Source organism: Borostomias antarcticus (assembly GCF_949987555.1).
Source record: "Borostomias antarcticus genome assembly, contig: scaffold_101, whole genome shotgun sequence".
NCBI lineage: Eukaryota > Metazoa > Chordata > Actinopteri > Stomiiformes > Stomiidae > Borostomias > Borostomias antarcticus.
In genome coordinates this window covers 455,001-468,268 of record NW_028175757.1, presented here as the reverse complement: position 1 = coordinate 468,268, position 13,268 = coordinate 455,001, and the positions used below count along the sequence as shown (strand labels likewise).

The 13,268-nt window shown below is 53.3% G+C and overlaps 2 protein-coding genes across 2 annotated transcripts in view; both read right to left on the bottom strand.

The window, feature by feature from the left end:
- The window catches only part of LOC311328617 (protein-methionine sulfoxide oxidase mical3a-like), a gene marked incomplete at both ends in the record, with an annotated part of 126,304 nt that overhangs the window by 59,089 nt on the left and 53,947 nt on the right, over positions 1-13,268 (bottom strand).
- Positions 1-13,268, bottom strand: part of LOC311328615 (ankyrin repeat, SAM and basic leucine zipper domain-containing protein 1-like) — a gene marked incomplete at both ends in the record, with an annotated part of 42,790 nt that overhangs the window by 18,937 nt on the left and 10,585 nt on the right. The window lies entirely within an intron of this gene.

Sequence of the window (13,268 nt, the reverse complement as noted above, 5' to 3'; positions counted from 1 at the left end):
AAGAGAGGTGGAGAAGTAGAGGAGAGAGGTAGAGGAAGAGAGGTGGAGAAGTAGAGGAGAGAGGTAGAGGAAGAGAGGTGGAGAAGTAGATGAGAGGGGTAGAGGAAGAGAGGTGGAGAAGTAGAGGAGAGAGGTAGAGGAGAGAGGTAGAGGAGGGGTAGAAGAAGAGAGGGGTAGAGGATGAGGTGGAGAAGTAGAGGAAAAGGAGAGACGAGATAGGGAACAGGAACACTAGACGCCACTAGAGGGCGCCAGACACCAAGCCCAGACTGCTCAGGTTGCACTGTGACTGTTCAATACCTCAAGGTGGCCCATCATTAAACTTGACTGCATGAATACATCATTGATTTGCCAAACCGTGCATGTCTACACACACACAAACACCCACATCCAAGGTCTAGGTGGTAATGAGCAAACAGTCGCCCACTACAGAGGGGGCTGTCTAACATGAGTAAGCGGCAATCGAAAACATCTTGCCTCAGGCATCAAAACTCGTGTACATTAACTTATTGTAACAGAGGCATAGTTAGGCTAATTGGCCAATCAATTAATTCAGCAATTGGACTGAGGATGTAATCAGTGTGGGAGTTCATGAAACCTGCCACCAAAATGACGTTTGCTCTAAGCTGAATCTCAGGGAGGTGGCACAGCTGGCCTGGCCACAGGTGACCGTCCCATTGTCCCAGGGTCGGCGTGTTGAGTAATAAGTGCAAATAACCACCAACTTTATCACCCATGACTGGTTACAGTGGGTGAGAAAATGGCATCAGTCCAGAGGTGTGGGAAGGTAATTCATCACAATAGCTGACGTTTTCCCAGGAAGAGGGGGAATGTTTTTTTGTGTTTGCTTGTGTGTGTGTGTGTGTGTGTGTGTGTGTGTGTGTGGAAAGCAATTCATCACAATACCTGACGTTTCCCAGGAACAGGGGGAATGTATTTGTTGTTGTGTATATGCATGTTTGTGAGAAAAAGAGTTAAATGTGTATTGTTTATGTGAAAAAGAGCGCATTTAAATTCTGTGTGTGTGTCAGTGTGTGTGTGTCAGTGTGTGTGTGTGTGGCTGGTGACATCAGAGCTCAGATGAGAGAGGAGCACAGCAATTTCTCATCCTGACAGATTCCAACAACTTAGTTCCTCTTAGACCAGCAGTGAGGTGAGTTCCTCTTAGACCAGCAGTGAGGTGTTCCTCTTAGACCAGCAGTGAGGTGAGTTCCTCTTAGCCCAGCAGTGAGGTTCCTCTTAGACCAGCAGTGAGGTGAGTTCCTCTTAGACCAGCAGTGAGGTGAGTTCCTCTTAGACCAGCAGTGAGGTGAGTTCCTCTTAGACCAGCAGTGAGGTTCCTCTTAGACCAGCAGTGAGGTGACCCTCTTAGACCAGCAGTGAGGTGACAGTTCCTCTTAGACCAGCAGTGAGGTGAGTTCCTCTTAGACCAGCAGTGAGGTGAGTTCCTCTTAGACCAGCAGTGAGGTGAGTTCCTCTTAGACCAGCAGTGAGGTGTTCCTCTTAGACCAGCAGTGAGGTTCCTCTTAGACCAGCAGTGAGGTGACCCTCTTAGACCAGCAGTGAGGTGACAGTTCCTCTTAGACCAGCAGTGAGGTGAGTTCCTCTTAGACCAGCAGTGAGGTGAGTTCCTCTTAGACCAGCAGTGAGGTGAGTTCCTCTTAGCCCAGCAGTGAGGTTCCTCTTAGACCAGCAGTGAGGTTCCTCTTAGACCAGCAGTGAGGTGAGTTCCTCTTAGACCAGCAGTGAGTTCCTCTTAGACCAGCAGTGAGGTGAGTTCCTCTTAGACCAGCAGTGAGGTGACAGTTCCTCTTAGACCAGCAGTGAGGTGAGTTCCTCTTAGACCAGCAGTGAGGTGTTCCTCTTAGACCAGCAGTGAGGTTCCTCTTAGACCAGCAGTGAGGTGAGTTCCTCTTAGACCAGCAGTGAGGTGAGTTCCTCTTAGACCAGCAGTGAGGTGACAGACCAGCAGTGAGGTGAGTTCCTCTTAGACCAGCAGTGAGGTTCCTCTTAGACCAGCAGTGAGGTTCCTCTTAGACCAGCAGTGAGGTTCCTCTTAGACCAGCAGTGAGGTGACAGTTCCTCTTAGACCAGCAGTGAGGTGAGTTCCTCTTAGACCAGCAGTGAGGTGAGTTCCTCTTAGACCAGCAGTGAGGTGAGTTCCTCTTAGACCAGCAGTGAGGTGACAGACCAGCAGTGAGGTGAGTTCCTCTTAGACCAGCAGTGAGGTGAGTTCCTCTTAGACCAGCAGTGAGGTGACAGACCAGCAGTGAGGTGAGTTCCTCTTAGACCAGCAGTGAGGTTCCTCTTAGACCAGCAGTGAGGTTCCTCTTAGACCAGCAGTGAGGTTCCTCTTAGACCAGCAGTGAGGTGACAGTTCCTCTTAGACCAGCAGTGAGGTGAGTTCCTCTTAGACCAGCAGTGAGGTGTTCCTCTTAGACCAGCAGTGAGGTTCCTCTTAGACCAGCAGTGAGGTGAGTTCCTCTTAGACCAGCAGTGAGGTGACAGTTCCTCTTAGACCAGCAGTGAGGTGAGTTCCTCTTAGACCAGCAGTGAGGTGAGTTCCTCTTAGACCAGCAGTGAGGTGAGTTCCTCTTAGACCAGCAGTGAGGTGACAGTTCCTCTTAGACCAGCAGTGAGGTGAGTTCCTCTTAGACCAGCAGTGAGGTGAGTTCCTCTTAGACCAGCAGTGAGGTTCCTCTTAGACCAGCAGTGAGGTGAGTTCCTCTTAGACCAGCAGTGAGGTGAGTTCCTCTTAGACCAGCAGTGAGGTGACCCTCTTAGACCAGCAGTGAGGTGACCCTCTTAGACCAGCAGTGAGGTGACAGTTCCTCTTAGACCAGCAGTGAGGTGAGTTCCTCTTAGACCAGCAGTGAGGTGTTCCTCTTAGACCAGCAGTGAGGTTCCTCTTAGACCAGCAGTGAGGTGAGTTCCTCTTAGACCAGCAGTGAGGTGACAGTTCCTCTTAGACCAGCAGTGAGGTGAGTTCCTCTTAGACCAGCAGTGAGGTGAGTTCCTCTTAGACCAGCAGTGAGGTGAGTTCCTCTTAGACCAGCAGTGAGGTGACCCTCTTAGACCAGCAGTGAGGTGACAGTTCCTCTTAGACCAGCAGTGAGGTGAGTTCCTCTTAGACCAGCAGTGAGGTGAGTTCCTCTTAGACCAGCAGTGAGGTTCCTCTTAGACCAGCAGTGAGGTGAGTTCCTCTTAGACCAGCAGTGAGGTGACCCTCTTAGACCAGCAGTGAGGTTCCTCTTAGACCAGCAGTGAGGTGAGTTCCTCTTAGACCAGCAGTGAGGTGAGTTCCTCTTAGACCAGCAGTGAGGTGACCCTCTTAGACCAGCAGTGAGGTGACAGTTCCTCTTAGACCAGCAGTGAGGTGAGTTCCTCTTAGACCAGCAGTGAGGTGAGTTCCTCTTAGACCAGCAGTGAGGTTCCTCTTAGACCAGCAGTGAGGTGAGTTCCTCTTAGACCAGCAGTGAGGTGACCCTCTTAGACCAGCAGTGAGGTTCCTCTTAGACCAGCAGTGAGGTGAGTTCCTCTTAGACCAGCAGTGAGGTGACCCTCTTAGACCAGCAGTGAGGTGACCCTCTTAGACCAGCAGTGAGGTTCCTCTTAGACCAGCAGTGAGGTGAGTTCCTCTTAGACCAGCAGTGAGGTTCCTCTTAGACCAGCAGTGAGGTGAGTTCCTCTTAGACCAGCAGTGAGGTGACAGTTCCTCTTAGACCAGCAGTGAGGTGAGTTCCTCTTAGACCAGCAGTGAGGTGAGTTCCTCTTAGACCAGCAGTGAGGTGAGTTCCTCTTAGACCAGCAGTGAGGTGACCCTCTTAGCCCAGCAGTGAGGTTCCTCTTAGACCAGCAGTGAGGTGAGTTCCTCTTAGACCAGCAGTGAGGTGAGTTCCTCTTAGACCAGCAGTGAGGTGAGTTCCTCTTAGACCAGCAGTGAGGTTCCTCTTAGACCAGCAGTGAGGTTCCTCTTAGACCAGCAGTGAGGTGACCCTCTTAGACCAGCAGTGAGGTTCCTCTTAGACCAGCAGTGAGGTGAGTTCCTCTTAGACCAGCAGTGAGGTTCCTCTTAGACCAGCAGTGAGGTTCCTCTTAGACCAGCAGTGAGGTGACAGTTCCTCTTAGACCAGCAGTGAGGTGAGTTCCTCTTAGACCAGCAGTGAGGTTCCTCTTAGACCAGCAGTGAGGTTCCTCTTAGACCAGCAGTGAGGTGAGTTCCTCTTAGACCAGCAGTGAGGTTCCTCTTAGACCAGCAGTGAGGTGACCCTCTTAGACCAGCAGTGAGGTGACCCTCTTAGACCAGCAGTGAGGTGAGTTCCTCTTAGACCAGCAGTGAGGTTCCTCTTAGACCAGCAGTGAGGTTCCTCTTAGACCAGCAGTGAGGTTCCTCTTAGACCAGCAGTGAGGTGAGTTCCTCTTAGACCAGCAGTGAGGTGAGTTCCTCTTAGACCAGCAGTGAGGTTCCTCTTAGACCAGCAGTGAGGTGAGTTCCTCTTAGACCAGCAGTGAGGTGAGTTCCTCTTAGACCAGCAGTGAGGTGAGTTCCTCTTAGACCAGCAGTGAGGTTCCTCTTAGACCAGCAGTGAGGTTCCTCTTAGACCAGCAGTGAGGTGACCCTCTTAGACCAGCAGTGAGGTTCCTCTTAGACCAGCAGTGAGGTGAGTTCCTCTTAGACCAGCAGTGAGGTTCCTCTTAGACCAGCAGTGAGGTTCCTCTTAGACCAGCAGTGAGGTGACAGTTCCTCTTAGACCAGCAGTGAGGTGAGTTCCTCTTAGACCAGCAGTGAGGTGAGTTCCTCTTAGACCAGCAGTGAGGTGACCCTCTTAGACCAGCAGTGAGGTGACCCTCTTAGACCAGCAGTGAGGTGACAGTTCCTCTTAGACCAGCAGTGAGGTGAGTTCCTCTTAGACCAGCAGTGAGGTTCCTCTTAGACCAGCAGTGAGGTTCCTCTTAGACCAGCAGTGAGGTGACAGTTCCTCTTAGACCAGCAGTGAGGTGAGTTCCTCTTAGACCAGCAGTGAGGTGAGTTCCTCTTAGACCAGCAGTGAGGTGACAGTTCCTCTTAGACCAGCAGTGAGGTGAGTTCCTCTTAGACCAGCAGTGAGGTGAGTTCCTCTTAGACCAGCAGTGAGGTGAGTTCCTCTTAGACCAGCAGTGAGGTGACCCTCTTAGACCAGCAGTGAGGTTCCTCTTAGACCAGCAGTGAGGTGAGTTCCTCTTAGACCAGCAGTGAGGTTCCTCTTAGACCAGCAGTGAGGTTCCTCTTAGACCAGCAGTGAGGTGACAGTTCCTCTTAGACCAGCAGTGAGGTGAGTTCCTCTTAGACCAGCAGTGAGGTGAGTTCCTCTTAGACCAGCAGTGAGGTGACCCTCTTAGACCAGCAGTGAGGTGACCCTCTTAGACCAGCAGTGAGGTTCCTCTTAGACCAGCAGTGAGGTTCCTCTTAGACCAGCAGTGAGGTGACAGTTCCTCTTAGACCAGCAGTGAGGTGAGTTCCTCTTAGACCAGCAGTGAGGTGACAGTTCCTCTTAGACCAGCAGTGAGGTGAGTTCCTCTTAGACCAGCAGTGAGGTGACCCTCTTAGACCAGCAGTGAGGTGACCCTCTTAGACCAGCAGTGAGGTGACAGTTCCTCTTAGACCAGCAGTGAGGTGACCCTCTTAGACCAGCAGTGAGGTTCCTCTTAGACCAGCAGTGAGGTGAGTTCCTCTTAGACCAGCAGTGAGGTTCCTCTTAGACCAGCAGTGAGGTTCCTCTTAGACCAGCAGTGAGGTGACAGTTCCTCTTAGACCAGCAGTGAGGTGAGTTCCTCTTAGACCAGCAGTGAGGTGAGTTCCTCTTAGACCAGCAGTGAGGTGACCCTCTTAGACCAGCAGTGAGGTGACCCTCTTAGACCAGCAGTGAGGTGACAGTTCCTCTTAGACCAGCAGTGAGGTGACAGTTCCTCTTAGACCAGCAGTGAGGTTCCTCTTAGACCAGCAGTGAGGTGAGTTCCTCTTAGACCAGCAGTGAGGTGACCCTCTTAGACCAGCAGTGAGGTGACAGTTCCTCTTAGACCAGCAGTGAGGTGACAGTTCCTCTTAGACCAGCAGTGAGGTGACCCTCTTAGACCAGCAGTGAGGTTCCTCTTAGACCAGCAGTGAGGTGAGTTCCTCTTAGACCAGCAGTGAGGTGACCCTCTTAGACCAGCAGTGAGGTTCCTCTTAGACCAGCAGTGAGGTGAGTTCCTCTTAGACCAGCAGTGAGGTGACCCTCTTAGACCAGCAGTGAGGTGAGTTCCTCTTAGACCAGCAGTGAGGTTCCTCTTAGACCAGCAGTGAGGTGAGTTCCTCTTAGACCAGCAGTGAGGTGTTCCTCTTAGACCAGCAGTGAGGGACCAGCAGTGAGGTGAGTCAGGTGACCATGAGGGTTTTAGAGCCCTGTAGTCCTGTTTTTTCCAAGGGGCACACAAGTGACAAGGTCATTAACTGAGAGGGGTTGGTCGTGTGTGTGTGTGTGTGTGTGTGTGTGTGTGTGTGTGTGTGTGTGTGTGTGTGTGTGTGTGTGTGTGTGTGTGTGTACACTGTATGTGTTTCAGTCTAGCGGTTCCCAGACCGATGGAGAATCAATACGCAGTCGAGCAAACAGTTTTCCAACGTCACAACTCTGAGAACAATGGCCTTGAGAGATAAAGACCCAACCCTGCTTCTTCTTCTGAGGCCACTACAACAGGGCGTGGCTCGGCCGGCCTCTAACCCTAACCCTGACCAGCCTTCATCACACCTGTCCCCCTGACCAGCCTTCATCACACCTGTCCCCCTGACCAGCCTTCATCACACCTGTCCCCCTGACCAGCCTTCATCACACCTGTCCCCCTGACCAGCCTTCATCACACCATTGACTGGTCTTCATCACACCATTGACTGGTCTTCATCACACCATTGACTGGTCTTCATCACACCATTGACTGGTCTTCATCACACCATTGACTGGTCTTCATCACACCATTGACTGGTCTTCATCACACCATTGACTGGTCTTCATCACACCATTGACTGGTCTTCATCACACCATTGACTGGTCTTCATCACACCATTGACTGGTCTTCATCACACCATTGACTGGTCTTCATCACACCATTGACTGGTCTTCATCACACCTGTCCCACTAAAGGCTTCCTACCCTGAGGGGTTGGCTCAGAGAGACTAGCAGGCTGAGGGGTTGGCTCAGAGAGACTAGCAGGCTGAGGGGTTGGCTCAGAGAGACTAGCAGGCTGAGGGGTTGGCTCAGAGAGACTAGCAGGCTGAGGGGTTGGCTCAGAGAGACTAGCAGGCTGAGGGGTTGGCTCAGAGAGACTAGCAGGCTGAGGGGTTGGCTCAGAGAGACTAGCAGGCTGAGGGGTTGGCTCAGAGAGACTAGCAGGCTGAGGGGTTGGCTCAGAGAGACTAGCAGGCTGAGGGGTTGGCTCAGAGAGACTAGCAGGCTGAGGGGTTGGCTCAGAGAGACTAGCAGGCTGAGGGGTTGGCTCAGAGAGACTAGCAGGCTGAGGGGTTGGCTCAGAGAGACTAGCAGGCTGAGGGGTTGGCTCAGAGAGACTAGCAGGCTGAGGGGTTGGCTCAGAGAGACTAGCAGGCTGAGGGGTTGGCTCAGAGAGACTAGCAGGCTGAGGGGTTGGCTCAGAGAGACTAGCAGGCTGAGGGGTTGGCTCAGAGAGACTAGCAGGCTGAGGGGTTGGCTCAGAGAGACTAGCAGGCTGAGGGGTTGGCTCAGAGAGACTAGCAGGCTGAGGGGTTGGCTCAGAGAGACTAGCAGGCTGAGGGGTTGGCTCAGAGAGACTAGCAGGCTGAGGGGTTGGCTCAGAGAGACTAGCAGGCTGAGGGGTTGGCTCAGAGAGACTAGCAGGCTGAGGGGTTGGCTCAGAGAGACTAGCAGGCTGAGGGGTTGGCTCAGAGAGACTAGCAGGCTGAGGGGTTGGCTCAGAGAGACTAGCAGGCTGAGGGGTTGGCTCAGAGAGACTAGCAGGCTGAGGGGTTGGCTCAGAGAGACTAGCAGGCTGAGGGGTTGGCTCAGAGAGACTAGCAGGCTGAGGGGTTGGCTCAGAGAGACTAGCAGGCTGAGGGGTTGGCTCAGAGAGACTAGCAGGCTGAGGGGTTGGCTCAGAGAGACTAGCAGGCTGAGGGGTTGGCTCAGAGAGACTAGCAGGCTGAGGGGTTGGCTCAGAGAGACTAGCAGGCTGAGGGGTTGGCTCAGAGAGACTAGCAGGCTGAGGGGTTGGCTCAGAGAGACTAGCAGGCTGAGGGGTTGGCTCAGAGAGACTAGCAGGCTGAGGGGTTGGCTCAGAGAGACTAGCAGGCTGAGGGGTTGGCTCAGAGAGACTAGCAGGCTAGCAGAGGACAGCTGGCTATTTAAAACAGGTTAGTAGTCTGGCAGTAGGCAGCCCAGTGGTTAGAGCATCTGACCAGAAAGGTTGCTGGTTCAAGACCGGGCCAGGCCACTTGACAATCATTGCCTACCACTGGGCCATTGTACATATTATGCTGCTTTCCAGTTGCCTCGAGAACTCGGAAGTTCCCCGGCGGAAATGTTATCTGTAATCTGTAAACCTTGGAAACTCGGGGGAACCTCACCTGCCCCAACCACAACTCCTACCTCAAAATCAAAATGGCTGCTCCATGAATCCATTTTAAGTGAAAGCTGTAGTAATACTGTTTATTAGCATGTCTGTCTTATTTTTGTCTCATTAAATCAATCGTATACACAGTACTGTCCAACTTCTATCTGCGGACAGGTTGCCACAGTGTTTGTATGCTCAAAATACCGCATAGTGCGTTGTTATCAACTGGTATTGCCAACAATGGTTAACTTGGCTAACAAAGATCAGGCTAAAGTGGGTTTTTCGACTAGTTGTAAGTGGAAGGCGGTAAACTGAGGTGTGACGCCATACCCAGCACCGAATGAGGACTTCAGAGGCAACTGGAACGCAGTGACCTTACACCCCAACACTAGCTCATAACATTGGAAGTCACTTTGGATAAAAAGACTCTGCTAAATGACCAAATTGTGGTCTTCCCAGAGCCAGCCTTACTCACTATAGTACTCTTGCTGTGTGGGTCTGGACCCCACATCTTGCTCCTGAGCAATGATTCCGTCAACAGAAAGCATTTGTTTATAAGCAGACTGGGGGAAATGCAGCTGGTGTAAATTGCTGGTTTAGAAACTCAGACGTACAAGTGAGGTGTGTGTGTGTGTGTGTGTGTGTGTGTGTGTGTGTCTTCGGGGGAGCGGGATGTCAGTAATGTACATAGCCCTTGTCCACGTAACCTCTGTCTCTTGTTACCGTTCTGCAAATATTTTGTCTGGAGAGGAAACAATCTATTTTGTACCCTCTTGTTCTGTAGCTGGCGTGTGTGTGTGTGTGTGCTGTTACAGGGTGTGTGTCATGGTAAGTAACAAACTCTGTGAGGGTGGCCAAGTGGACATGGAGGGGGGGGGTGCAGGGCTGGAGGTAGGAAGGGCTTCATCCTTGGCTTGCCATGAGAAATGTCCACAGATGATGAGAAAGGCTAAGTGGTTCCAGAATCAGCGCTCTCCCTCTTCTCTCTTTCTCCTCCCCCCTTTTGATCACTTCATCCCTCCTCTCCCCCTCTCAGTCCAGTCTTTGGTGTCTGGTATGGTCAGTGTTAAGTTAGGACTGTACAGGTGTCTGGTATGGTCAGTGTTAAGTTAGGACTGTACAGGGTGTCTGGTATGGTCAGTGTTAAGTTAGGACTGTACAGGTGTCTGGTATGGTCAGTGTTAAGTTAGGACTGTACAGGGTGTCTGGTATGGTCAGTGTTAAGTTAGGACTGTACAGGTGTCTGGTATGGTCAGTGTTAAGTTAGGACTGTACAGGTGTCTGGTATGGTCAGTGTTAAGTTAGGACTGTACAGGGTGTCTGGTATGGTCAGTGTTAAGTTAGGACTGTACAGGGTGTCTGGTATGGTCAGTGTTAAGTTAGGACTGTACAGGCTGTCTGGTATGGTCAGTGTTAAGTTAGGACTGTACAGGGTGTCTGGTATGGTCAGTGTTAAGTTAGGACTGTACAGGGTGTCTGGTATGGTCAGTGTTAAGTTAGGATTGTACAGGGTGTCTGGTATGGTCAGTGTTAAGTTAGGACTGTACAGGGTGTCTGGTATGGTCAGTGTTAAGTTAGGACTGTACAGGCTGTCTGCCTCTCAACAGACATGTAAACGCACTGACCGGGGGGCGGAAGGATCAGAGCAGAGTGGACAGAGAGAAGGAAGTCATGGCGAGGTCAGTGTTGAGGAGGTGGACAGAGAGGAGGAAGTCATGGCGAGGTCAGTGTTGAGGAGGTGGACAGAGAGGAGGAAGTCATGGAGAGGTCAGTGTTGAGGAGGTGGACAGAGAGGAGGAAGTCATGGAGAGGTCAGTGTGTCGCTGGGGGACAGAGAGGAGGAAGTCATGGAGAGGTCAGTGTGTCGCTGGGGGACAGAGAGGAAGTCATGGAGAGGTCAGTGTGTCGCTGGGGGACAGAGAGGAAGTCATGGCGAGGTCAGTGTTGAGGAGGTGGACAGAGAAGAGGAAGTCATGGAGAGGTCAGTGTGTCGCTGGGGGACAGAGAGGAAGTCATGGAGAGGTCAGTGTGTCGCTGGGGGACAGAGAGGAGGTCATGGAGAGGTCAGTGTGTCGCTGGGGGACAGAGAGGAGGAAGTCATGGAGAGGTCAGTGTGTCGCTGGGGGACAGAGAGGAGGTCATGGAGAGGTCAGTGTGTCGCTGGGGGACAGAGAGGAAGTCATGGAGAGGTCAGTGTGTCGCTGGGGGACAGAGAGGAGGAAGTCATGGAGAGGTCAGTGTGTCGCTGGGGGACAGAGAGGAAGTCATGGAGAGGTCAGTGTGTCGCTGGGGGACAGAGAGGAAGTCATGGAGAGGTCAGTGTGTCGCTGGGGGACAGAGAGGAAGTCATGGAGAGGTCAGTGTGTCGCTGGGGGACAGAGAGGAAGTCATGGAGAGGTCAGTGTGTCGCTGGGGGACAGAGAGGAGGAAGTCATGGAGAGGTCAGTGTGTCGCTGGGGGACAGAGAGGAGGAAGTCATGGAGAGGTCAGTGTGTCGCTGGGGGACAGAGAGGAAGTCATGACGAGGTCAGTGTGTCGCTGGGGGACAGAGAGGAGGAAGTCATGGCGAGGTCAGTGTGTCGCTGGGGGACAGAGAGGAAGTCATGGAGAGGTCAGTGTGTCGCTGGGGGACAGAGAGGAAGTCATGGAGAGGTCAGTGTGTCGCTGGGGGACAGAGAGGAGGAAGTCATGGCGAGGTCAGTGTGTCGCTGGGGGACAGAGAGGAAGTCATGGAGAGGTCAGTGTGTCGCTGGGGGACAGAGAGGAAGTCATGGAGAGGTCAGTGTGTCGCTGGGGGACAGAGAGGAAGTCATGGAGAGGTCAGTGTGTCGCTGGGGGACAGAGAGGAAGTCATGGAGAGGTCAGTGTGTCGCTGGGGGACAGAGAGGAAGTCATGGAGAGGTCAGTGTGTCGCTGGGGGACAGAGAGGAGGAAGTCATGGAGAGGTCAGTGTGTCGCTGGGGGACAGAGAGGAGGAAGTCATGGAGAGGTCAGTGTGTCGCTGGGGGACAGAGAGGAAGTCATGGAGAGGTCAGTGTGTCGCTGGGGGACAGAGAGGAAGTCATGGAGAGGTCAGTGTGTCGCTGGGGGACAGAGAGGAGGAAGTCATGGAGAGGTCAGTGTGTCGCTGGGGGACAGAGAGGAGGAAGTCATGGAGAGGTCAGTGTGTCGCTGGGGGACAGAGAGGAGGAAGTCATGACGAGGTCAGTGTGTCGCTGGGGGACAGAGAGGAAGTCATGGAGAGGTCAGTGTGTCGCTGGGGGACAGAGAGGAAGTCATGGAGAGGTCAGTGTGTCGCTGGGGGACAGAGAGGAGGTCATGGAGAGGTCAGTGTGTCGCTGGGGGACAGAGAGGAAGTCATGACGAGGTCAGTGTGTCGCTGGGGGACAGAGAGGAAGTCATGGAGAGGTCAGTGTGTCGCTGGGGGACAGAGAGGAGGAAGTCATGACGAGGTCAGTGTGTCGCTGGGGGACAGAGAGGAGGTCATGGAGAGGTCAGTGTGTCGCTGGGGGACAGAGAGGAAGTCATGGAGAGGTCAGTGTGTCGCTGGGGGACAGAGAGGAAGTCATGGAGAGGTCAGTGTGTCGCTGGGGGACAGAGAGGAGGAAGTCATGGAGAGGTCAGTGTGTCGCTGGGGGACAGAGAGGAAGTCATGGAGAGGTCAGTGTGTCGCTGGGGGACAGAGAGGAGGAAGTCATGGAGAGGTCAGTGTGTCGCTGGGGGACAGAGAGGAGGAAGTCATGGAGAGGTCAGTGTGTCGCTGGGGGACAGAGAGGAAGTCATGGAGAGGTCAGTGTGTCGCTGGGGGACAGAGAGGAGGAAGTCATGGAGAGGTCAGTGTGTCGCTGGGGGACAGAGAGGAGGAAGTCATGGAGAGGTCAGTGTGTCGCTGGGGGACAGAGAGGAAGTCATGGAGAGGTCAGTGTGTCGCTGGGGGACAGAGAGGAAGTCATGACGAGGTCAGTGTGTCGCTGGGGGACAGAGAGGAAGTCATGGAGAGGTCAGTGTGTCGCTGGGGGACAGAGAGGAAGTCATGGAGAGGTCAGTGTGTCGCTGGGGGACAGAGAGGAAGTCATGGAGAGGTCAGTGTGTCGCTGGGGGACAGAGAGGAGGAAGTCATGGAGAGGTCAGTGTGTCGCTGGGGGACAGAGAGGAGGAAGTCATGGAGAGGTCAGTGTGTCGCTGGGGGACAGAGAGGAGGAAGTCATGGAGAGGTCAGTGTGTCGCTGGGGGACAGAGAGGAGGTCATGGAGAGGTCAGTGTGTCGCTGGGGGACAGAGAGGAAGTCATGGAGATTTCAGTGTGTCGCTGGGGGACAGAGAGGAGGAAGTCATGGAGAGGTCAGTGTGTCGCTGGGGGACAGAGAGGAAGTCATGGAGAGGTCAGTGTGTCGCTGGGGGACAGAGAGGAAGTCATGGAGAGGTCAGTGTGTCGCTGGGGGACAGAGAGGAGGAAGTCATGGAGAGGTCAGTGTGTCGCTGGGGGACAGAGAGGAGGAAGTCATGGCGAGGTCAGTGTGTCGCTGGGGGACAGAGAGGACGTCATGGAGAGGTCAGTGTGTCGCTGGGGGACAGAGAGGAAGTCATGGAGAGGTCAGTGTGTCGCTGGGGGACAGAGAGGAGGAAGTCATGGAGAGGTCAGTGTGTCGCTGGGGGACAGAGAGGACGTCATGG